At 50.6% G+C, this 23,790-nt stretch overlaps 2 long non-coding RNA genes and 1 pseudogene across 4 annotated transcripts; 1 reads left to right on the forward strand and 2 right to left on the reverse strand.

Annotated features, from left to right (window-relative positions):
- Positions 1–935: 935 nt before the first annotated feature.
- Positions 936–4,845, reverse strand: LOC136501683 (uncharacterized). 3 transcript variants are annotated; one of them, XR_010770348.1, is made up of 5 exons: positions 4,435–4,845; positions 3,907–4,007; positions 3,295–3,390; positions 2,795–2,913; positions 936–1,370 (listed from the first exon to the last, which is right to left on the reverse strand). It is a non-coding gene; the product is annotated as an uncharacterized lncRNA (long non-coding RNA). The 3 variants fall into 3 exon arrangements; XR_010770346.1 differs by having other exon boundaries at positions 936–2,578; XR_010770347.1 differs by having other exon boundaries at positions 936–2,578; positions 3,266–3,390.
- A 5,890-nt stretch (positions 4,846–10,735) lies between these two features.
- Positions 10,736–19,998, forward strand: LOC136501082 (uncharacterized). Its single transcript, XR_010770164.1, has 4 exons — positions 10,736–11,448; positions 11,531–11,596; positions 11,689–11,748; positions 19,799–19,998. It is a non-coding gene; the product is annotated as an uncharacterized lncRNA (long non-coding RNA).
- A 1,032-nt stretch (positions 19,999–21,030) lies between these two features.
- On the reverse strand, positions 21,031–23,132 carry LOC136500524 (flavonoid 3'-monooxygenase CYP75B137-like; annotated as a pseudogene).
- Between the last annotated feature and the right edge of the window lie 658 nt (positions 23,133–23,790).

The following is a 23,790-nucleotide window of genomic DNA, read 5'->3' on the forward strand; positions in this document are numbered from 1 at the left end:
TGTGTTATATAACTCTAAACTCGTAATTTTCTATTGTTTATGTTGTATATTCTTCTACTCAATAATACGTAGGCATAAATCATGTTAATAATATGAAGAGCGGGCCTGGTGCAAGCGGTAGAGTCTTACCGTCTGTGACCGGAAGGTCCCGGGTTCGAGTCATGGTCTCCTCGCATTGCGCAGGCAAAGATAAGTCTTGTCACTGACACCCTTCCCCAGACCCCTGCACTGGGTACGCCCTTTAAAATCATGTTAATAATATGTTTTGATATAAAAATTTTAGAAAAAAACTTACTTCATGTTTAAGTATCTAAAAAAATTTGTGATATTTTGAGCAAATTTTGCGAAATTCCGGTGGCTGAAAATTTTCTAATACCGAAATCTAAAATCTTGGTCATGGAGCAATATATATAAAAAGTATATTCTCAATAGATATTTATACAAACTATTTTCAGCTAATCTACTTGTCTTTTTCTCTTATATCATCGACTTATCACATACTTTTCTATCGTGGTTTCGTGTAAACCATTTTTTCCTCTATTTCTTAATTCCAATGCTATATTATCACTTTGCTCACTTAACACCATAATTAATATCATAAATTCCTCTTTCACTACTGGGTCAAGACAAACATCACTGTGCTCATCTTCGCAAAACGTTAACTAGCTTTGAACCTACCCAAAAGAAGGCTCACAAACCAGGCAAAACCAAGAGATTTTTTTTTGAGTGGGTAAAACGAAGAGATGTAAGCTTCGGAAAGATTACGTAGTGCGAACCTTTTTTTTTTTGAGTGACTACAGATCTTTCGGATGATTTTTTTTTTGAGTGAGTAAAACGAAGAGATGTAAGCTTCGGAAAGATTACGTAGTGCGAACTTTTTTTTTGAGTGACTACAGATCTTTCGGATGATTTCATTTGAGTCTATCAACCAGATTTTCATCCAATCATTACATGACACATAGGTTTCTGAAACCATATCAAAATCTGGTAGATAAAGGAAAATAATTACACCTAGATTTTACAGAAAAATAAAACAATGAAAATGAATGAAATTACAACAATCAACAACCAGATCTAATCAAATAAGCCACCTCCTCACGTGCAGCAACAAACCACACAGGAATCTCACGTGAAGAAAGATGACCAACAGAATATGGGACCACAGCAAGGAAAAAAGAGGGAACATGTGTGCCAAGGAAGAAAAAACAGCAAAGGTTGAAAAAAATGTTCGTCTGCTGTTGTTCGCCTGAGCTCCTGCTGTTCGCCTGCTGTTGCACTGCTGCTGAACTGATTAATTAAAAAAATGCAATCCAGCCGAGTAAACTGCAAAGAGAAAATACAATCCAGCAGAACAAACTGCTACCACTAGTCTGCAAAAAAAAAAAAAAAAAAAACAGAGAGTTGAGCTACGCTGGACTGAGAAACTGAAAATCAAAACAGATAACTCAGACTGTTCCAGGAAATCTGAAACACTAAAATAGGAAGAAGCTAGGAGAACGGAGAACTCAATGGATCTAAGAAAAATTGAAATACTGAAACACTGAAACTAAAAAAACATAAAAACTGAAACTGATCAAAAGAAGAAGAAAAAAACAAAACTTAACCAAAGACAAAACAAACAAATATTGAAACAGAAAACTTAAACATTTACTGAAACAGATTAACCACACTCTGATCTGCTTTTCTATGCTCTCTCTATCACTCCCTCCATCCTCAACCACCCCATTCTATGTGGATTTGTCTCAAAGGTACAGGTAGATTTAGGAAGACAGCAACACCCTAGACACCATGAACCTAAATACATGTTACTGCTCCTTCTCTTCAGTACCTCCATTGCTTGCTTAAGAATCAAGGGAGCACAACCATGGTCTCATGGCATAACAAACTAATGGAACAAGGCCCTATTCGGCTGGCGAGAAAAACGGCTGATGCTGATGCTGATGCTGATGCTGATTTGTTGTGAGAGTAAAACACTGTTATTTCGCTGAAAATGTACGGCTGATAAGTTCAAGCGAACAGGGCCCAAATAAATCAATAAAATAGCCATGTTCTGAAAAACTGAAATAATCGAACAAACAAGACCCTATCCAAGCAGGTCCTTCAACGAAATCAAATGGAGACAGAGGTGATGGCCTCTGCTGCAATAAGCCTATCGTATGGAGACGCAATGTGCGTAGGACACATCATGGCTCAAGTTATTAACTGAACTGAGATTCAACAAAAAAACTGAAATAGTTCACAGTATGCAAACGAAAGCACAGTCAACACACTTAGCCACATCAAAAATGAAAATGAATGAAACAGAACATAAAACGACTAATAAAACTAAACCACTGATAACTATAAGCTAATGGAAACATTTCAATAAAATCTACAAGACCAACTTAAGAGATAACACAAAGATTACAATAAAAAAACAGACATCACACAATTACAACTTGCAAAAGCTACCATTCTGACAAAAATGAGTACAGATAATAAAAAAACTGAAATATATGCAAGCAATAAAAAAATATTCAAAACTGAAAAATCAAAGACTAGTTGTTTGTGAGTTAGCCGGTGCAGTAGAAGCCACACACTGAAAACAAAAGACGGGGGAGGTCAGTTGGAACTAGTCACCAAATCTATAGGCCTAATTGTTGGACAGAGTGAGAAACCAAAGAACTAAGGATACTGACAAAAAGATAGTCAAAGACTAGTGCTCATTCATTGAAACATGGAAACAGAAAGCAGAAACAGACCAAAAGTCATCGACAAAGAAAAGGGTCATTCCATATTTCCATCAATGACTAACCTGACGAGACAATGGACTAATGCAAGGCTGGCCACTTGAGAATCCAGAAAATGAGCTTGGAAATGTCTGGACTGATGAAGATAGGTGCCTGACAGTGAAGTCCACTTTACCAACAAGTCCTGAAGTGAAAAAATGGAGATGGGATCAGCCTACTTAGGTAAACACATACCATCAAAAGAAAATATCAGATACAAACTACAATCTGGAAGTTTTCAACACTTAATCAGACTCTTTTTTTCTCCATTAGAGACTGAAAGTAAGCAACAATCTAAGGATACACTCTACATATATTACTAATACTGAAATTAGATTCAGAGAAACTTATACTGAAGATATAATGAAGCTATTTTTAGGAAACTTATACTAAAGATTGGGAGAAAATACAACAACTTATAATGAATATATAATTAAGATGACATGACAGAACGCCTAAAACTGAACCGAACACTCAAAATCAGGCACTGAAACAACATTGGAGGCACGCAGGAAAGCAGACTTGCAATGTGAAAACACGGTCGTTGATTTGGACCTCCTTGGTGAGGAAGTCCACGCCGATGGTGGCCTGGTACTGGTTGCTGAACTTGTTGTTGACGTGCCTACGCACAACAAACCGAGAAATCGGTCCCCGATCATTAATGAAACATATTATGTGCTACTAGCCAAAAAACATGCAAATAATAAAGTTTGGAGTTCTTGTATGACTATGAGTTTGTTGAAAAAAAGAGGAGACAAATATCTGGTGATACTTGCAGCCAAAACTTGGTTTCCACCAATTTGTGTAAATCTGAATGGAGTATGTGGTCATACCCATGTCTAGGGTCTCAGATTTTGGAGCATATATAGGCTATTGATCAGAAAACATATACACAAAAAGGACACCCTAAAAATATTGACCACTAATCAATAAATAAAAACCTAATATGGCCTAAAGTAGGCATTTTATCAAACACCTGAACTACAAAGCAACTGGGAACTACTGCTCCCCTGCTAATGGACGATAAAAAAATCTGAATCTCCCACAACTATGAATCCCTGTAGAAGCACAGCCGCACAGGTGACCAATGTTTGGGCTCTGGACGGTCATAAGACAAGCATAGGACAGAGGATCTCACCGAGGGCGAGGCAACCAAGTTTCTCGGAGAACCAGCAGCAGCGTCCTACCGATGAGTGCGAAACAGGGCTCCCGAAGAACCAGCACCAGCGTCCTTCATGACTGAAAATTGAAAAACTACAATACTGAAATTTGAAACACTGAACATTGAAGGAAAACTGAACCTCAAACTATACACTAACATATACTGAAATGTCCGAATCAATACTAATAAAGAAGACCACACATTGATAAACAATTCGGCTCGATCGGCATATGAACAGATAGATACAATCACAGAACAGCAGAGCAGGTGCTACCTAGGTACTAGCTGGTATTGGAATCGGCATCCATACCATACATATGGCGAGCAAACAGTAGTAGCTAAACTAATAAGCTACTAATTTGAGATGGCGTACACAGCGTACATGATGCCAGGGATGTAGGCAAGGAAGGTGGGGAGGAGACAGATCTAGAACTCGTGCCTGCACCCAAACCAAAAATGAATGAAATCAAAAATCAAATGGAAGACACAAATGACAACACGAACCTTTAGCTTTAGTAAGCGACGGATACGACAAGAGAAGCCCAGTCCTTCGTCGACAGTGACGCCAGAGCCGGAGTTGTCGTCGGCACTGTTAGAATCCCGAACCGGCGAGAGGAAGAAGATGAACAACACACGCGAACACAGTGGACACACGATGATTTGTTGCTGCAAAGCGGCAGCGTTTTCTGTTGCTTGTTATCTCTATTTAAAGGAAGTACATGCATTGTTACATGGAAACAAATAACCGAGCTAATCCCGGCATGCTCCTGATAGGTAGTTGCCATCCCAACCACCTGGGCCATGCCACAATCCTTGCGCAGCCGCTAATGGTGCTAGCCGCCTCTACCTGCTATAGTTAGGAAGCTCAGGACTTATCTCAACAATCTCCTCCTAAGTCCTAGAGCAACTAAACTAAATTTTTCATGCCGATCCCACCACGGAGTTCCTAAAACCGACTGCGGCCGAGCGCCTTCGTGAGAATGTCACTCAGCTGCAGCTCAGTGCCGACGAACTCGACGTCGATCAGCTTCCTGTCGCAGCATTCCCGGATGAAATGAAGCTTCACATCTATGTGCTTACTCCGGTCATGGTGCACAGGATTCTTCATCAGTGCGATGGCGGACTTGTTGTCCACCTTGAGCTTGGGCGCGATGACAGCTCCTCCGATGAGTTCAGTCAGCAGCCGAGCCAGCCAAACCCCTTCACACGCAGCTCCGGTAGCCGCAATGTATTCCGCCTCGCAAGAGGATAGTGTGACCACCTTTTGCTTCGCCAACTGCCATGCAATCAGCCCATCGGCGAGGAAGAAGATGAGTCCACTGGTGCTTTTCCTGTCATTGACATCTCCTGCCAAGTCGTTGTCGGAGTAGCCCATCAGGTGTGGCGTGGTGTCCTTGCCTCCTCCCGGGTGGTAGTGCAGACCCCAGTGCACCGTGCCCGCAACATAGCGGAGGACACGCTTGACAGCTGCGAGATGCTCTTGCCGCAGCGCCTCCATGAACCTGCTGAGGTAGCCCATAGAGTACGCCAGGTCTGGCCTGGAGTTGCACAAGTACCTCAAGCTGCCAATGAGGCTGCAGTACTCGGTGGCGTCCACGCTCGACGTCGAACCCTCCTTCAACAGCTTCAGCTTCATCTCCATGGGCGTGGCGCTGGCATTGCATCCAGCCAGCCCCGCCTTCTCGAGAATCTTGGTGGCGTAGGCGCTTTGGCGGAGCGTGATCCCTCGGGCTCCCTGGGTGACCTCGAGGCCAAGGTAGTAGGAGAGGAGCCCAAGATCACTCATGCGGAAGATGTTCCGCATCTACATCTTGAACTTCGCCACGGCACCTGCATCACCACCTGTGATAATTAAGCCGTCGACGTACATGCCCACGATTAGGCGTCCTCCTCCTTCGCCATGGGTGTACATCTCGTGCTCGTCGACGCAGCGCGTGAATCCGAGCGATAGCAGCTCGGTGTCGAGCTTCTGGTTCTAGGCGCGCGGAGCTTGGCGAAGTCCGTACAACGCCTTGTGAAGCCGGAGCACCTTGTACTTGTGCTTGTCGTCGACGAAGCCAGGAGGTTGCTAAACGTACACTTCCTCCTAGAGCTCCCCATTCAAGAACGCCAACTTGACGTCCATGTGATGAACACCCCAGCCGTAGTGCACCGCGATGGCGAGCAGCAGCCGCACTGACTCCAGCCGGGCAACGGGGGCGAACACTTCTTCAAAGTCGATGCCGGGGCGCTGTACGTACCCCTTGGCGACGAGGCGAGCCTTGTACTTGGCGATGTTCCCGTTCTCGTCGCGCTTGACTTTATACACCCACTTGAGCCCGATGGCGCGGTGTCCTCGTGGAAGCTCCACCAGCGACCAAGTTTTGTTGTCACGGATGGAGTTCATCTCCTCCTCCATCACAGCAATCCAGTTTGGATCGCCGCCGACCTCCTTTAGCGATTTCGGCTCCTCCACGCTGACTGCATGGAGTTTAGCTTCAACGGCGTCGCGGTGCGCCAGACCTGGAACGGCATCCGTTCCGAGGATATTGTCTAGCCTCCTGTACCTGTGCTCCACGTCCTCGTCATCATCAGCGTCGAGGTTGGGATCGTCGCTGAGAGGCGTCGCAAACTTGACTTGCATCCCAGTGGGAGCGATCAGAGTACGTGGCGATGGTGTATCGGTGGATGTAGTAGGTACGGGCGATGTGGCAGGCGCAAGGGACTTCTGGAAGGTGGACGGTGTCGCAGGTGCAGACAATGATGCATCCAACGGTAGTACGTCAGTAGTATGACGCTGGAGTTCGTACCCCTCCTCGATGGTGAAGGGCTCCAGGTCGAGGTCGATGGAGGTGTCTGCCCAGTCCCAGCGCGCGCTTTCGTCGAAGATCGCGTCGCGCGAGACGTGGACTCGTTCCATCACAGGGTCGTAGAAGCGGTATGCTTTAGACCTGCTCTGGTAGCCGATGAAGACGACCTTCTGGCCGCGGTTGTCGAGCTTGGTGAGGTGCGGGCGAAGGCGCTTGATGTAGGCGACGCATCCGAACACTTTCAGAAAGGGCACGGGGGGTTTCTTCCCATACCACGCCTGGTAGGGGGTCTTCTCGTCGAGCGCGGCCGTCGGTGCCCGGTTGAGGAGGTACACGGCGGTGTGCACCGCCTCCCCCCATAAGTGTCTGGGCACACCCGCGCGCGCAGGATGCTCCTTGCTGTCCCCACGATCATCTGGTTCCGTCGCTCTACAACGCCGCTTTGCAGACCGCCTCCGGCAACGCCAGAGCTGGCGCTGGTGTCGGCACCTACGCCCACGACTCGGCCTCTGGATGAAATTTTCAGCATATGCAGATGAAATTTGTCATTTTCATATGAATTTTTGCAAAACGAGTTTGAATCTCAAATTTTGTGACAATGCACATCTATAGATGCACTGTTGGTGTGTATAGTTTCAAATTTTTTGAAAACTCGTAAATATGATTTTAATGGGGTTTTCATGGATTACATTGAATATTTTGCCCAAACCTCCCATGGAGCCCTATAAAGTTCTGTCTCTCTCCTAGGATACTGAAACCTAATCTTGTCTATGTCCAACTCAAATTTCTGAATAATTGGATTTATCTAACCACTTAGCTCTACCTTTTCCAAAAAAAAAAATTTTAACTTATCTTAGGGAACAAACTGCCTGTATGTTGTGAAGATTATATTTTATTTTAAGGCTCCTTGGAAGAAAAGAATTTTGTAGGAAAAATAAATTGAACTCCGAAGTACTCTAAAATCCCTTTGTTCCTCTCCTATGCTAAAATCCCGGTGGCCGCGAGCGAGCGAGCCCCCGATGGCGCCCGGTGCCCCCGGCGCACGTGCTCCTTCCTCGGCATCGGCATTTGCGCTGTGGGGCAAAACTGTCTTTTTTGCAGGATAGGTCCCACATGTGTGGGGTGAAGTTGGGATGTGCTACTATTTTTAGCTTTAGAAAAAATCTATATAATCCCCTCTCATTTGATGATGTGTCTATTTTATCCTTGAACTATAAAAACCACGTATTGAACACCTAAACTTTTCTAAACCAGTTATTTAACTCCTAGTTGTTTTGGCTGGTGGTATTGTTGACATGTCTGTCCGAGCTAGCTCACATTGAAACGTTGGTGTTTGGGCCCACACGTCATAGAAAGGCAGCGCATACTCCCACCTTTTTATACAGAGGCAACTCAGGCAAGGCTGCTGAGAGGTTCCCGCGCCGGACAGGGTTTCCCACGCGCTGCACTCCTGTCCCGTCCCGCACCGTCGTCCCGCGCTGCGCTCCCGTCCCGGCCTGCACCGCGGCGCCGCTAGCTGTGCGTGTCGTGGAGCGGCGCGTGCGTGCATTCCTTGAGGGCTCGAGCTGCGGCCGGAGACGGCTACCGTGCAGTCCGTGGTGGCCGCGGCCACTGTGTCGTGGCTTGATTTGCGGCTGCCGGCTGAGCTGAGACGGGAGACGGTGTGGTGAACGTTGCCGTGGCTGCCTCGAACTGCGCTCTCTTCATCAGTTTGGACATGGAATTGTGAGAGAAAAAAGTTAGAGAACATGGCTGGTTTCAGCACCTAGTGCAGCCATGAATGCGAACTCTAGCTAATACTGAACTCCAATTTCATTTTGTACCAAATTTACCAAGCTTTGGGACCTTATATCTTTCAAAGCATTAAGGTTTTACCCTAGGTCCTAAAACCAAAATGGTACCATGAATGATTTTTGTCAAAAACGATTGAGTTGTTTACCCATGAATATGAGAGAAAGGGGTCAATCAACAGAGCTGGTTTAGGCTCTAAACTTGAGCCTAGTACTGAATCAGCACCGGCAGCAGTCTCCCTTCGAGGCTGCGCAGTGGACAAGTCGAGGCTGGCGCAGGACCTGAGACAGTACAAGTTCCGTATCCTATCCGCGAGTGAGCCGCTGAGATCTGAGGACTGAACTTTGCAGACAAAGAGGCGCTTCCGATGGCGGACGCAGATTGGTTGATGGCGAGCAGCCTCGCCTCAAGCTCTGCAGAGACATGCACCTCCTCCTCCGCGCGCTTCCCTGCGGCAGTCCGCGTCCGTCTGCACGGCCGCCCGCCTCTCACAGTCCTTCAGCAGTGGCCTGGCGTCTCGATTGCTGAGGGCTGCTCGTCTTCTCCTCTGGCAGCGACCGACGTCCCCGCAGTGGTCGGCCTCCTCTTCTCCACGGCGTCCTGGCAGCACAGGGCAGTGCGGTCGCCTTGGTGCGGGAGAGCAGAGTCCACACACGGCACGCCACTGTCTCCTGCCGACAAAACTAAGTCTGTGTATTTTGCGTCGGTGGAGCAGGATGAGCTGAACGGGGAGGTGGCGCGGCTAAATCGCCTGAGCCGCATGCAGAAGAGCATCGGATTCAAGGTAGACCGCCGCATGAGCAAAACCACCTTGCAAAATCACTTAGGCCCATACGTTTCAAGGGGAACTGTAGCCTGAAATCATCCCTACCCGATTTACTTGCATAATTTGTATAAGTTTTGATCACCTGGATTGATTCCAGGAGGAATACTGAGTAACCGAACGAGGCCTTAAGGAGTTATTTAAACGGTATTGCATAGTTTAAGGTGTATAATGTCTGGCTTTATAGTTTAGGAGGCAAAGTAGACAACCTGCCATCCGTTGGGGTTATATAGACTTTTTTCTTTCAGCTTTATTTCAATTCATATTTTTTTTGTGAGAGAAGGAGAAAAACAACTTCACCAAGAAGCTGTTTTAGAAATGAGTATCTCTATCTCCACCCCTATAAAACACCGATTCAAACATGTGGAGCACCAGAAGAGTCAATAAGACATGTTCTACTAGACTGCACTGTGGCCAAGGATTTTTGGTCTCAAACAAGATTGGCTGCAGGGGTTAACATACCGAGCTTGCAAACAACCACCTGGGCCTCTGATCTGATGTATGGGCATCCTTTGTGGCATGTGGGCTCTCTGGATGATGCGCAACAAGCGGTGTCATGGTGAGCAATCGATGACAATACAACAAGCAGCACTATGGGCAAGGGATACGGCCTTCGATCTCTGGCAATTGGTGCACAAGCCGGAGCCTGTCTGTCGCTTCGGGCTGGAAGCCGCTAGCGTCAGGCTGGGTGAAAGTTAATACCGATGCAGCGTTTCATGCGGGCAGAAAGGAAGGAGCGACAACAAGTATTATTCGAGATCATCATGGAGGTTTTCATGCGGCACAAGCGCAGTGGTATGATCACTGCTTAGATGTGTGCACAATGGAAGCAATGGCGTGCCATGATGGATTGATGCTGGCTGTAGAATTGGGGCTACAGCGGATTGCTTTGGAGACTGATAGCCTGGAGCTAGCCCCGTTAGCGGCTGGTTGATAAATAGTGTTTACTGAGGGGATCAACCGGCTGGTCTGGATGGAAGGAGGAGTCACACAGGTCCATCGTTGATCCGGTATTACAGGAGATAGATCAATTTAGACTTGCCTTTCAAGAATTTTCTTTTTATCGTGTTAGTAGAAATTATAATAAGATTGCACATTTGTTAGCCAAAGTAGGTCACTAGTACAAATCGCTCGGAGAGGTGGCATGTAACTCCAGCGTTTGCTAGTGATTTGATCTTGTACGAGGCCTCGGCCGGTTGAGTTATTGAAAGGCAAGTTTAAAAAAAAAATTATTCTATATATATTCAACAATTATCTTTTCTCACCGCTACGACCTAAAAGCTAAATCCACACTAAAATAGACAAAAAAAAAACATCATCGTAAAAACGTACGTACCAGATTAACTCTTCTCCGTTCTCTCTCCGTCCTTAACCATATCCGACGGTCATCCTTCAACGGATCTGCACCTCCTTCGGTCGCACGCCCTCCCTCCGCCCCCACGCCCGCGCGGTGCACCCACGGTTCGATCCCTGGATTCCCCAAAATTTTTCCCCTCTAGTAGACGCTCTCTCCCCGTTCGTGTCGACGGAGTGGACGAGGCGGCCATCGAGGCCGACGCGGCTGTGGGGAACCTTGACCGCGCGGGAGTGGCCGAGGCCATCAAGGAGATCGCCGCGCGCTCCTACGTGGTCACAGGTCTGAATCTTCTCCGTGGGCGCCGCAGCGGCGCGAACAGGGCCCCGGCGGTCGGCGCCCCCAACGGCAGATGCGGAGGGTCGGGCTCGGCGTGGCAGCGGTCGCCGCCGCGCTGGTGGCGCGCAGGGCATCGGCGCGGGTGCGCTGGCGCCGGGTCGTAGCGCTGCTCGGGGAGTTCCAGGATAGGGCGCCGCCGCCTGGCGAGGCGCGAAGCCGGGCGGGGCCGCCAGCGCCGGGGGAGGCAGCCTGCACGGCGGCCGGCCAGGGCATGCGGGTCAAACGGCCGCCGCGCCGCGCGTGACGCCTCCGGCCGGCCCCCTTCTGCTCCGTCTACTACTGCCCAGTACGTGGTAATCCTCCTACTTCGAGCCATCCAATGCGCTGTCGATGCATCCCGTGCTCCTAGCCGCATCCATGCCGCCCTGCTTGGCTGCTGGAAATCGAGGTTTGCAGCTCTGGCCAAATCCTCCGCTCGGTGGGTAAGACAAGAAAAAACTAACCAAACCGTTGACCTCCTGGTGGAATTACTGAAATTTAGTTTTTTTTTCTTCCCTCCAATAGATGGATTTGGAGATGGAAAGCGCCTCGCAAGCCTGAAGACTACGAACAGGAGTGGTGATTAATCAGGTACTGTCATCAGTTTTAGGGGTTCCTGTGGTTCTCATGATAAATAATCAAATCCTATTTTACTAATTCTACAATATTCATTCTGCTCGCAGCAGTAACAAAACTTCCACGGTCTCTGCTAGCGACACCTCAATAAGCTTCCTGCTGCCTCGGTGAGCTCTTCCGTTTTCCTTGTTTCGGTCATTTTTTTAGTTCAAAGTTCTCTGTGTAACTTGCATTGCTCTGAATTGCTTCATAATTGAATCTGGCGCTTGTGCTGCTGATTGTTTATTGATTTTTTTTTTTCCAATTTCACCACTTCAATGAATAGATGATTGCTTTTTTATACTCCAATAACCTCCTAGGAAAATGGTACCGAAAATGGCTTTTGCTTCTGTAGTCGGTTGCTGTTTTTGGAGCTGCAGCGGTATCAGAGAATAGTTTTGTTGGGAAAATGGAATGGATTATTTCTCATTTACCTTGAAGTGGAGCAAAGTTGGCAAACTCCACACCATCTACTATTTGGTTTCATCGGATTGAGGTAGCAACCAGCACTGTTATATGATTTTTTTAGGGGAACAGGAGGGGCTTGCTGTTGAGGACTCCTTCGTTGGACGCCAGTATAGGCGCCGGCCTAGGCGTCCACGAGAGTCCAAAGAGTCCAACCGTGGCTAAGGCCCGGTTTGTTAGGAAAGTAAGGGTCAGGGAGAGATTTGGTTGATTTGTTAGGAGATATGTCTCTGTTCTATAACAGAAATGCTATACAACACACGTGTGTTTTAGCAAAAAAAAAAAAACACATGGATTTTAGTCCACAGGATCATTGCCTCGGTTACAACACTCAGGTTGTTTTGTTTCCTGGCGACACGCGATTTCCTGGCCGCTGGATTTGACGCTCGATTTCGTGTGCTGTTTGATTTGTCTCAGCCGCTGCCGTCTGAGTTAGGCATACAGAGATACACGTACGTACCGTACCATGAGGGGCGCAGCACTGGTCCATAAGGGGCGCAGGGAATACACGTACGTACCGACGTACCGTGTACGCCCGACGCGGGCCAGTAATACACGTACGTACCGTGTACACGTGACGCGGGAATACACGTACGTATCTTTGTGTTATAATATATTGTCCTTGTGTTATAATATATTATTTTTTGTCCTTGTCTAACTATAAGAAAAAATATTGTGACTTGTTAATTGTTTTTGTGTCAACATATATATTAATTTTTGTCCTTATCTAACTATAGGAAAAAAATTGTGACTTGTTAATTGTCTTTGTGTTATAATATATTAATTTTTTTGTCCTTGTCCAACTATAGAAAAAAAATTGTGACTTGTTAATTGTCTTTGTGTCAACATATATATTAATTTTTTGTCCTTGTCTAACTATAGAAAAAATTATGACTTGTAAATTGTCTTTGTGTTATAATATATTAATTTTTTGTCCTTGTCTAACTATAGAAAAAAAATTATGACTTGTTAATTGTCTTTGTGTCAACATATACATTAATTTTTTGTCCTTGTCTAACTATAGAAAAAAAATTTGTGGCTTGTTATATTAATTTGTTGTGACTTGTTAATTGTGTGGGCAGCCGTTTGATTTAAATCTAACGTTGTTAGATATCGTGTGCTACTTTCCTCTGAAACAACCGAAGTTTGGTCCTGACAAAAATCGTGTGTTTTACACTAATCTAACAACCGAGTGCTAGGTCCTCGTGAAACACACGGGTGTAGCATAGACAGATTCGTTCTATAAAGGGGCATCTAGATTGTAATCAGGGGATATCGAAGAAGGAATAAACTCTCCCTGTATCAGGGTGGGAGTTTCCCTTTGACGGTGGCGTCGAGCGCCGGAGAAGATCCCACCGCCGAGGTTCCTCGCTATCCTCTGCGTTCCAATTCTCAATCCAGCCTCCTTCAACACTCTCCCCTCCGTTCACCACACCGCCGACGCCGTATCAATTTGGTATCGGAGACCTCCACGAGTGCATCGACAACCATGTCCAGCACTCCCTTCAACCCTGCGGCCTTTGAGGCGAAACTGGATGCAAAGCTGGACCGTATCTTCGGTCAGCTTACCACCATCACCAACCGTCTCAACTCCCACGATTCCCGCCTAGCGCGCGTTGAGACTGGCAAGCCCAATTTTGGCAAGGGCGGGGCGGACGTGGCTGGCGTCGGGGATGTCCATCGCGACGACAGCGGCACCCACCGTGAAGACCGCGGGGACTACGACGCCCGTGGCTCTGCTCGGGACAGCGCCTGGGAAGACTTCCGCGCCCGCGTGCTTCGATACCGCACGCGCTATTTCGACTCGCACGATCGGTTTGCGCGTCGCGATCAGTAGGGCTTTGGTCGCGACTTCTACAGCCGGGGCGCCCGCGACTACGGCATTCGCGATGACCGCGGTTTCGACTCTGGCGGACATGACTTCGACCGTGGCGCCTTTGGGCGCGACTACGACTACGGCAGTTGCGCCTTTGGCCGCGGAGGGCGCTGCTGTGAACGATGTCGCCGGCCGTCGTGAACCCCACAGGCCACCGAAGTTTCAGTTTCCTAGCTTCGATGGGGAGTCTGATCCGCTCATATGGCTCAACAAATGTGACAACTACTTTCGTGGACACCATGTGACGGAGGACGAGAAGGTCTGGATGGCGTCGTTGCACCTGGATGGCACCGTGGCCGAGTGGTACTACCAGATGGAGCGCGATTTTGGGATGATCTCTTGGCCCCGCTTCGTCGAATTCGTCAACCTCCGCTTTGGTCCGCCAATTCGCACTAACTCTGTTGTCGAGATCAAGGCCCTGGTCCGCATGGGCACAGTGGAGGAATACTCTCGGCACTACCTAGCCCTGCTCTCCCGCTGCGACAACCTCTCCACGCAGACGGCCATTGACCACTACACCGGTGGGCTAGGTCAGCCGTTGGCCTCAGATGTGGAACTCCAGGACCCAGTCGACCTGTAGCATGCCATGAGTTTGGCGCGGGCGTATGAGCAGCGCCACCTGGTGGAGGCCTCCACCGTCAACAGTTCGGCGCCACCCAAGTCCTCTACTCGCCGTGCCTCTGCGTCAACTGGTGCGGGTGTGCAGGACAACAAGACGGAAGGGCCGCGCTCTCGCTTTCGTCGTCTTACACAGGCGGAGATACAGGAGAAGCGGCAGAATGGCCAATGTTACTTCTGCCTAGAGCCTTATTCCAAGGACCACAAATGCGCGGCGAAGGGCGTCTTCCTCATGGACCTTGCGGAGGGCGAGGACGATCCGTTCGGCGACGATGTCACCGACTTGGAGATCTCCTTGCACGCACTGATTGGCCTCGGGCCTGCTGATTCCATGCTGCTGTAGGTTACCATTGGAGGCGTCCCGTTCAAGGCACTGGTGGATACCGGTTCCACGCACACCTTCATGCACTCCGATGTGGCCGCTCGCCTGGGCCTCTCGGTTACCCCACGCGCCGGCCTCAATGTCATGGTGGCCAATGGCGATCGCGTGTGCAGCCTAGGCGTGTGCCTTGCCACCGATGTCGTCATCCAGGGCGAGCGCTTCGCCATCGACTGCTTCGCCCTCGGCGTCCAGCGGCTTCGTACTTTGGGACCTATCGTTTGGGACTTTGCCGCCCTCTCGATGGCCTTCTGGTACAACGGGCGCTCGCACCACTGGATCGGCATGAGCCGCCCTGGCATGGCTGTCCGCATCATCGCCGACCCCCGGGGTGTTGGAGGAGCTCTTGCAGTCATACGCCGACATCTTCGAGGAGCCGTGCGGACTGCCACCAGGTCGCCGCCACGACCACCGCATCCACCTCGTGCCTGGCTCGCCTCCTGTGGCTGTGCGGCCATACCGATACCCGCAACTCCTCAAGGACGAGATCGAGCGCCAGTGCGACGACATGTTGGCGCAAGGGATCATCCGGGAGTCTACTTCGCCGTTCTCCTCCCCAGTGCTCCTAGTTCGCAAGCACGACGACAGTTGGCGCTTCTGCGTTGACTACCGCGCTCTCAACGATTGCACTGTCAAGGACAAGTTTCCTATTCCGGTGGTGGACGAGCTGCGCGGTGCCCGCTTCTTCATCAAGATTGATCTTTGCAGCGGGGTACCATCAAGTTTCGAACGCACCGCGGCCACTTCGAATTCCTCGTCATGCTGTTTGGCCTCACAACGCCCCTGCAACGTTCGAAGCACTTATGAATGATATTTTGAAGCTCTACATTCGCCGCTTTGTGCTTGTGTTTTTTTATGATATTTTGATCTTCAGTTCTTCCTGGGCGGAACACCTTCAGCATGTGCGAACAGTGCTGCAGCAGCTGCGCGTTCACCGTCTCTTCGCCAAGCGCTCCAAGTGTTTTTTTGGCGAACCCTCGGTGGCATACCTCGGTCACATCATATCAGCTGAGGGCATTGCCATGGATCTGGCGAAGGTGGAGGCAGTGGAGGCTTGGCCGTGGCCTCTCACGGCCCGCGCTCTCCAGGGGGTTCCTGGGCTTGACCGGATACTACCGGAAGTTCATCGCCGGTTATGGCGGTGTGGCGGAGCCCTTGACGGCACTCTTGAAGCGCAAGGCGTTCTCCTGGACATCGGAGGCTGATGGGGCGTTGTTGGCCCTCAAAAGGGCACTGATGACGGCGCCCCTGCTCCAGCTTCCTGACTTCTCCAAGCGCTTCATCGTCGACTGCGACGCGTCGGGGGCAGGGTTCGGTGCTGTTCTCCTTCAGGGGGACGGTGCGGTGGCCTTCAACAGCAGGGCGGTCGCTCCCCATCATGCCAAGTTGCCGGCATATGAGCGCTAGCTCATCGGTTTGGTGAAGGCGGTCCGTTATTGGCGGCCGTATTTGTGGGGGCATCCATTCACTGTTCGTACAGATCATTGGAGCTTGAAGTTCATATTGGATCAGTGCCTCACTACAATTCCGCAGCACACTTGGGTCACCAAGCTGTTCGGCTACGACATCACTGTTGAGTACCGACCTGGGAGACTCAACACCGTCGGCCTAAGGCTGGATGAAAAACTCGAAGCTCGTTAGCTCGCTTGGCTCGTGGCGGGCTCGACTCGGCTCGGCTCGGCTCGTTATGATAACGAGCCGAGCCGAGCCAAGATTTTAGCTTGTTAGCTATAACGAGCGAGCTCGCGAGCTAAACGAGCCAAGCTTCCAGGAAAAAAAGTATCAAAACTTATATTAGTTTTTGTATTGCTTCATGTCTTGCACTTTACAATTGACTGGTAACTGGTCTAGACCCTATAAATTGACTGGTAACTGGTCTAGATGCATTTCTTTTATATTATTATTATTCTCAAACTTTAGATAAATGCAAATATTATATTTTGTGTATTTTTTATACTTGGCTCGCGAGCTTAACGAGCCAGCTCGAGCTTTTAACGAGCCGAGCCGAGCTGGCTTTCTGGCTCGTTAGGATAACGAGCCGAGCCGAGCTAGCTCGTTATCTTAACGAGCCAGAACGAGACGAGCCGAGCCGAGCCAGCTCGTTATCCAGCCACTGTCCGTCGCCGATGCCTTATCTCGCTGGGATGAAGACCTTCCTGCAGTTCGGTCTCTGTCCGCGCCCATCTTCAACCTCTACGACGCTCTACGGGCCGAGCTGCAGGCCGACGGCCGAGCACAAAGTCTGCGCGACCAGCTGGCAGCTGGCACAGCCCCTGCTGGCTGGACTCTTGTTGATGGGCTGCTGCTGTTCCAGGGGCGCATCTTTGTGCCTGATGCCTCTACGCTGTGGCCTCAGCTTCTGCAGGAGGCTCACGACACAGGTCATGAGGGAGCTCAGAAGACATTACACCGGCTGCGTGCGTCCTTCTACAACAGCCGTGCACGCCGCCTTGTCGGTGACTTCATCTGCAGTTGCTCGGTTTGTCAGTGGAACAAGACTGAGCATTTGCATCCGGCCGGTCTCCTACAGCCGCTGCCCGTGCCGGAGCATGTCTGGAGCGACATCGCCATGGATTTTGTAGAAGGCTTTCCGCGTGTCAGCGGAAAATCGGTCATCCTCACCGTTGTCGACCGGTTCTCCAAGATGGCACATTTCATTGCCCTCAGCCATCCATATTCAGCGCAATCAGTGGCCCGTGCCTTCTTTGAGAACATCGTCCGGCTCCATGGGTTTCCATGCTCTATAGCGAGCGATCGAGACCCGGTCTTCACTAGCACCTTCTGGGAGTTGTTGTTCTGTCTTGGGGGGGGGTGGGGGGTGGGGGGGGGCGGGTCAAGTTGCTCCGCAGCTGCGCTTTCCACCCTCAGACGGATGGACAGTCTGAGGTAACAAACCGCATCATTGTCATGTATTTGCGGTGCCTCGCTGGCGATCGTCCGAGCTTGTGGCTGCAGTGGTTACCATGGGCGGAGTATTGCTTCAACACTTCATTCCAGTCCGCCCTTCGCGCCACTCCTTTTGAGGTTGTCTATGGCCGTGCTCCGCCAACCTTGCTGTCCTATACAGCCGGCATGGCCAAGGTGGCTGCTGTGGATCAGCAGCTTCGTGACCGCGACGCTTTCCTGCAGGATATCCGTGATCGGCTGCTGCTGGCTCAGGATGTCATGACTGAGCACCAGAACAAGAAACGGCGCTCTGTGGAGTACGCAGTCGGTGATTGGGTTCTGCTCCGTCTTCAGCATCGCACAGCTGCCGGCATCACTCCAGCATCATCCTCCAAGCTTGGGCCTCGTTACTTTGGGCCTTATCAAGTCACAGAGCGGATTGGTGTTGTGGCTTATCGCCTGCGCCTTCTTCCAAAGGCCAGAATCCATGCTGTCTTTCATGTGGCGTTGCTGAAGAAATTTGAGGGCGACCCTCCAGCTGAGTTGGTACCTCTGCCGTCCATTCTTCATGACCGCGTGGTGCCTACTCCTTCTCAGGTGGGTCTGTGCACGTTTGAACCGTGGTCGCTGGGAGTTACTTGTGCAGTGGGAGGGCCTGTGCTGCAGCTGAAGCTTCGTGGGAGCCTGTCAAAGACTTCAAGGAGCGGTATCTGCAGTTTCAGCTCGCGGACGAGCTGTTTGTTGGGGAGGAGGGAAGTGTTGTGGATTCCTTCGTTGGCCGCCAGTATACGCGCCGGCCTAGGCGTCCACGAGAGTCCAAAGAGTCCAACCGTGGCTAAGGCCCGGTTTGTTAGGAAAGTAAGGGTCAGGGAGACATTTTAGGAGATTTGGTTGATTTGTTAGGAGATATGTCTCTGTTCTATAAAGGGGCATCTAGATTGTAACCAGGGGATATCGAAGAAGGAACAAACTCTCCCTGTATCGGGGTGGGAGTTTCCCTTTGACGATGGCGTCGAGCGCTTCAGCCGTGACCACCTGAGAAGATCCCACCAGATCCCACCGCCGAGGTTCCTCGCTATCCTCTGCGTTCCAATTCTCAATCCAGCCTCCTTCTCCACTCTCCCCTCCGTTCACCACACCGCCGGCGCCGTATCACTTGCCCCTGCGGAGAACACAAGATGTGAGTGTCCTGTATGGCTGTATCATAAACTGATCCCTCCTTGTGAGACTTCAGACGCCCAAGCCTTTCCTTCTTTTTTCTGTGATGATGTGCAGAATATCTCTCAGCTAGCATCCATGAACTACGACCTGATGACGAAGCACAACTTCGATCCTTCTCAGTCCTCGAAATAAACCTTGATATCAGAGCAGTAAAGGTAGGTAATAATGTTCCATTTCAGAGCAGTAGGGGTGGCTGCTGCTAGCTTGAGCATGGTGGCATAGCAACCATATCCCATATCAACTTGAGAAGATTCCTGATTTTTTCCATGTACCATTTGATTGTTGCATCTATTTTATCTTCCATAGTTCCTGTTCTATCTAGACTTCAGATTAGTAAAGAAGTAATATATCCTGTGAATGGCTTTAGTATTTGCATGAGTCTGTCCATGCAGTATGTCATTTCACTTGAATAACAGAACCAGTTTGATGCGAGAATAGATGGGGCTCATTAGCTTTTTTTTTTAAGTCTACCAGCTCGTCAGATCAATTTATCAAGACTTTGAATGCTCTCAATTTGATCATTATTTGTGCAACAGTACAATTATACAAATTGCTTATAGCCAAAAATATTCTATCTGGTGATTGCTAAATTTTGACGTGGTAAAAGTGTTACTGAATTACAAAAGTTGGTGCTATTTTAGTCTTCAATATTCAAGCACTTAATTTGTGGTTTTGCTCTTGGGTCAGTATTCAAGACTTTTAAAATTTCTTGGAACTTTGATGAACTTGGCAGATAATCCCACCAGGGTGACCACCGGGCAGAAATGGAGAGAATCTGATGTTACACACAAGAATGCCAACTCTATATGCACCCTTAATTCGTGATGGGAGAATAAACAAATTCTATTGGTATGTTCTCCTATCTGGAGCAGTTCTGTACAATGATCTAGACCAACTGAAACTTCTGAACAGGAGTATTTTAATTTCCCTTTAGCCCTGTGTATAATTAGGTGTTTGCTTGTCTTCTTGGCATTGCCATTTTATACAGTACAAAATGTGATAGACTGAAGATAGGTGCCTGATTTTGTCAGGCATTTTTTTTTGTTTTATTATTCCTTTAATCGATCTCTACAATTTTGTTTTTCTTGCTTGCTTGAGATTGTCTGGTAAGGCAGGTATAGGCTACACTCAAACTGGCATCAAGTATCTCATTTTTTGTGGACTTGTTACCAAGGCCACAAGACAAATGATGGCATCTGCAACTTTTCACAATCAGCGTGGGGTGCAAGTGGTTAACACAAAGGGGAACTCTTTTGCCTACAAGGATATCAATGGATATCTACTTGCTTAATTACCTTTTGCCTTTTTTTAAAATTATCATCTTCTTTTCTATGTCTTCACCTATGATGAAAACCTGAATATCCAAATGATGATTGATGCAATTATGAGGTCAATTGCAATTTCCTACCCTGAATCGATTTTGGACTTAACGTGGCCCGTAGGGTTAGCACGGTTCTGATACCCTCCCTTTTTCTCCCTTTGTTTTCATCTCTTGGTTCATGTCAAGTGATTTTGAAGTTTATTTTTTCTTGCATTATGTGGGGGCACCATTTTGGATTAATGTGTCCCGTAAGCATTAGCATGGGCAATATACTAGTTTGTCTAAAAAAAACAGCTCACTGTGCCAAATAGGCCCTTTGTCATGGAATAAAATGCAAAACTCATTTCGAAGGACCATAAAACTTCGAACCATCAGATGCAAATCTCTCAGGTAGTCAGGTGTCCCTGCACTGCAGCCTGCAACTTGCTCCTAAAAGTCACTCGCAGTTGCAGCCGTGACACATCATCACACATGCATGCACCAAAGTCCACACGCCTTGCTATCAGAGAATGGATCGGATAACAATAGATAACAAGAGCAGATTCTCTGGCGCACACGGCCATCCACCATTCAACGGGTGCTGTCGCACGCGTGTCCAAATTTGTCCATAGGTAGAAGTAACGATCTATGGAGCTTTCAATCGATACTGTTCATCTTGTGAGTTTATGACTAAAATTGTAAAACATCACTGTTCAGTATACAACGTATTCACGAGGGCTCACAGATGGCCAAAATGTGTTACATTCTTCTGTGCAATGACCCATTCCAGTGGATGTGGATCGTGGATGGACATGGACTAGGCGGCGTAGAGCTCAGGCTTGGACAGCCTCGGCGTCGGCACGGCCACCAGCGGCGTGGCCTTCTTCATGACGATCGCGAACTTCTCGTCCAGCTCCAGCCTCGCGCCGGCCGGCAGCTCCCAGTCGAACGCCTGCAGCAGCATGGCCAGCGAGTAGGCCGTCATGCGGTCGGCCATGGCAATGCCGGCGCAGATCCTGCGCCCGGACCCGAACGGGAGGTACTCCATCTCGCTGCCGTTGAAGTCCCACTTGCGCCCTTCGCCTTCGCCGCCGGCGCCACCGCCCAGGAACCTCTCCGGGATGAACTCCTGCGGGTCCTTCCACACGGCGGGGTCCCTCATGATCGCCCACACGTTGACGAACACGCGGCACCCCGCGGGGACGCGGTACCCGCCCACCGTCGCGTCGGCGCTGGGGCAGTGCGGCACCATCAGCGGCAGCGCCGGGTGCAGCCGCAGCGTCTCCTTGAGCACCGCAGTGCAGGTAGTGCAGCTGCGGGAGGTGCGACTCCTCCACCACCGCGTCCCTGCCCACCACCTCGTCCAGCTCCTGCCGCACCTTGGCCAGGAGCTCCGGCTTCTGCATCAGCTCCGCCATGGCCCACTCCACGGTGTTCGACGTGGTCTCCGTGCCCCCGACCACCATGTCCTGCCGTTCGTTTTATTGGATGCATTAGCCGTATTAATTGGAGTAGTACTACTAAGTGACGTACAGGTTGGGTGATTAGCAGCTAGCAGGTGCTCGATGAATCATACCATGAGCAGTGCCTTGACGTTGGTCATGGTGAAGGATGCCTTCCCGTCGCCGCCTTCCTTCTCGAGCTTGAGCATGTACTCCAAGAAGTCGGGCGCCGGGGGCTGGCCGCCGGCGCGCTCGGCGCTGACCCTCTGCTCGATGATCCTGGCGAACATCTGGTTGAACCGCTCCTTGAGCACGTCGGACTTCTTCCGTATCCCCTGCAGGTCGAAGCGCGCGAGCGCCGGGAAGAAGTCGGACACGTTGGGCGCGCCGAGCATGTCGGTGATCTCGGCGACGAGGTGCCTGAACTCCTTGCCCACCGCGGCGCGCTCGCTGTCGCTGCCGACGTTGCCGCCCCACAGCGTGCCCGTGATGACGTTCATGACGGTGAGGAACATCTGCGCGCCGACGTCGACGGGGGCCGCGGCGCGGGCCTGCGCCTGGAGGTGTGCGAGCGTGGCCCTGAACTCGCGCGCGCGGAGGCCGTGCACGTTGTCCAGCCCCGCGGGGCTGAGCATCTCCCGGACGCACACCCGCCGCAGGAGCCGCCACGTGGGGCCGACGGGATTCCACACGATGTTCTGCCCGCCGCCGTAGGAGATGGAGCGCGCCGCGTCCGGGACGTCGCGGCCGGAGAAGACGAGGTCCTGCTCGCGCAGCACCTCGCGCGCCAGGGACGGGGAGCTGACCACCACGCCCAGCTTGGAGCCCAGGCGGATGGAGAATATGGGCCCGTACCTGCCCGCGAGGCGCGCGAAGTAGACGTGCAGCTGCGGGTCCAGCGACGGCAGGCTGCCCACCAGCGGCAGGCCCGTGGGACCCGGCGGGAAGACCGCCGCCGTTGCTCTTGCTCCCGCGGCCGCGCACCGCGGCGGCCACGAAGAGGAACGCCGCCAGGAGGAGCGCGCCGTAGAGGAGCGTGGTGGAGGCTGCTGCGGCGGCGGCGTCCATGGCTAAGTAGAGGCCGGGCAGAGCAGACAGTCGTGCACGTCTGGGAGCCTGGGAGCGGGACGGGGTGCAGACGTGCAGTGTGATGGGTGGCAGACAGAAATTATACCGGGCGCGGGCGGTGGCGGCCGTCCAGGCCGCGATATTTCCCAGCCCACCGGGACGGTGATGGCATCTCTGCCTGTGGACGGGAGCACGGAGGCGGGGGGCGCGACCGGAGATGCGGCGTTTGTCGCGTCCCGACACGCCGCGCGCTCACGGCCGACGACCCACCGCGAAAACAATGCGGCGTGGGGTGCGTGCTCAGGGCCGACAACGACCCACTGCGAAAACGAATGTCGCGTGGGGTCCTTTTGGACGCACACGCACCGCACCAGACGCGCGCAGGCGCAGCAGCTCCTGGCTCTCAAAGAACCGTAGCGTCTACTAGTTGAGATAGATAGAGTAGATAATTGGGCGTGTTGTGTCACATTCTCATTTAATTGGGCGTGTTGTATTTTAAACATTTAAAATGGGCGACATCTCGTGCTTTGGCAGATCTTTTCTCACGAAAATCAGTTTCATTGGATTTGCTGGTTCTCGGGTGGTACGCGCTTGGCCGGCGGGTACGGTAGCAACCATGGGCATGGGTTTGGACCTGTCGATGGAGTGTGGCCCGCCGTACGTGTCGCTTCGCATCACTTGTATAGTACTTGTGATGCCCGACGGCCGGAGAAATCGACGCCGGCTGACCGCACCTACCTCACGTTGCAGGCGGGGCGGGCCTCTTAACGAGACCCGCACACTCGCCCCGCAAAGTTTTTCTTCGTGGCTGTAGTGTGGCCCAACGTCTTTGAACCCGGCAAGTCCGTTGGGCAAGAGACAAAGCTCGCAACAACCCACAAGACCCGCAACACCCTCCTTTGCTCTCTCTTCCGT

The sequence above is a fragment of the Miscanthus floridulus genome, chromosome 13, assembly GCF_019320115.1.
Source record: "Miscanthus floridulus cultivar M001 chromosome 13, ASM1932011v1, whole genome shotgun sequence".
Taxonomy (NCBI): Eukaryota; Viridiplantae; Streptophyta; class Magnoliopsida; order Poales; family Poaceae; genus Miscanthus; species Miscanthus floridulus.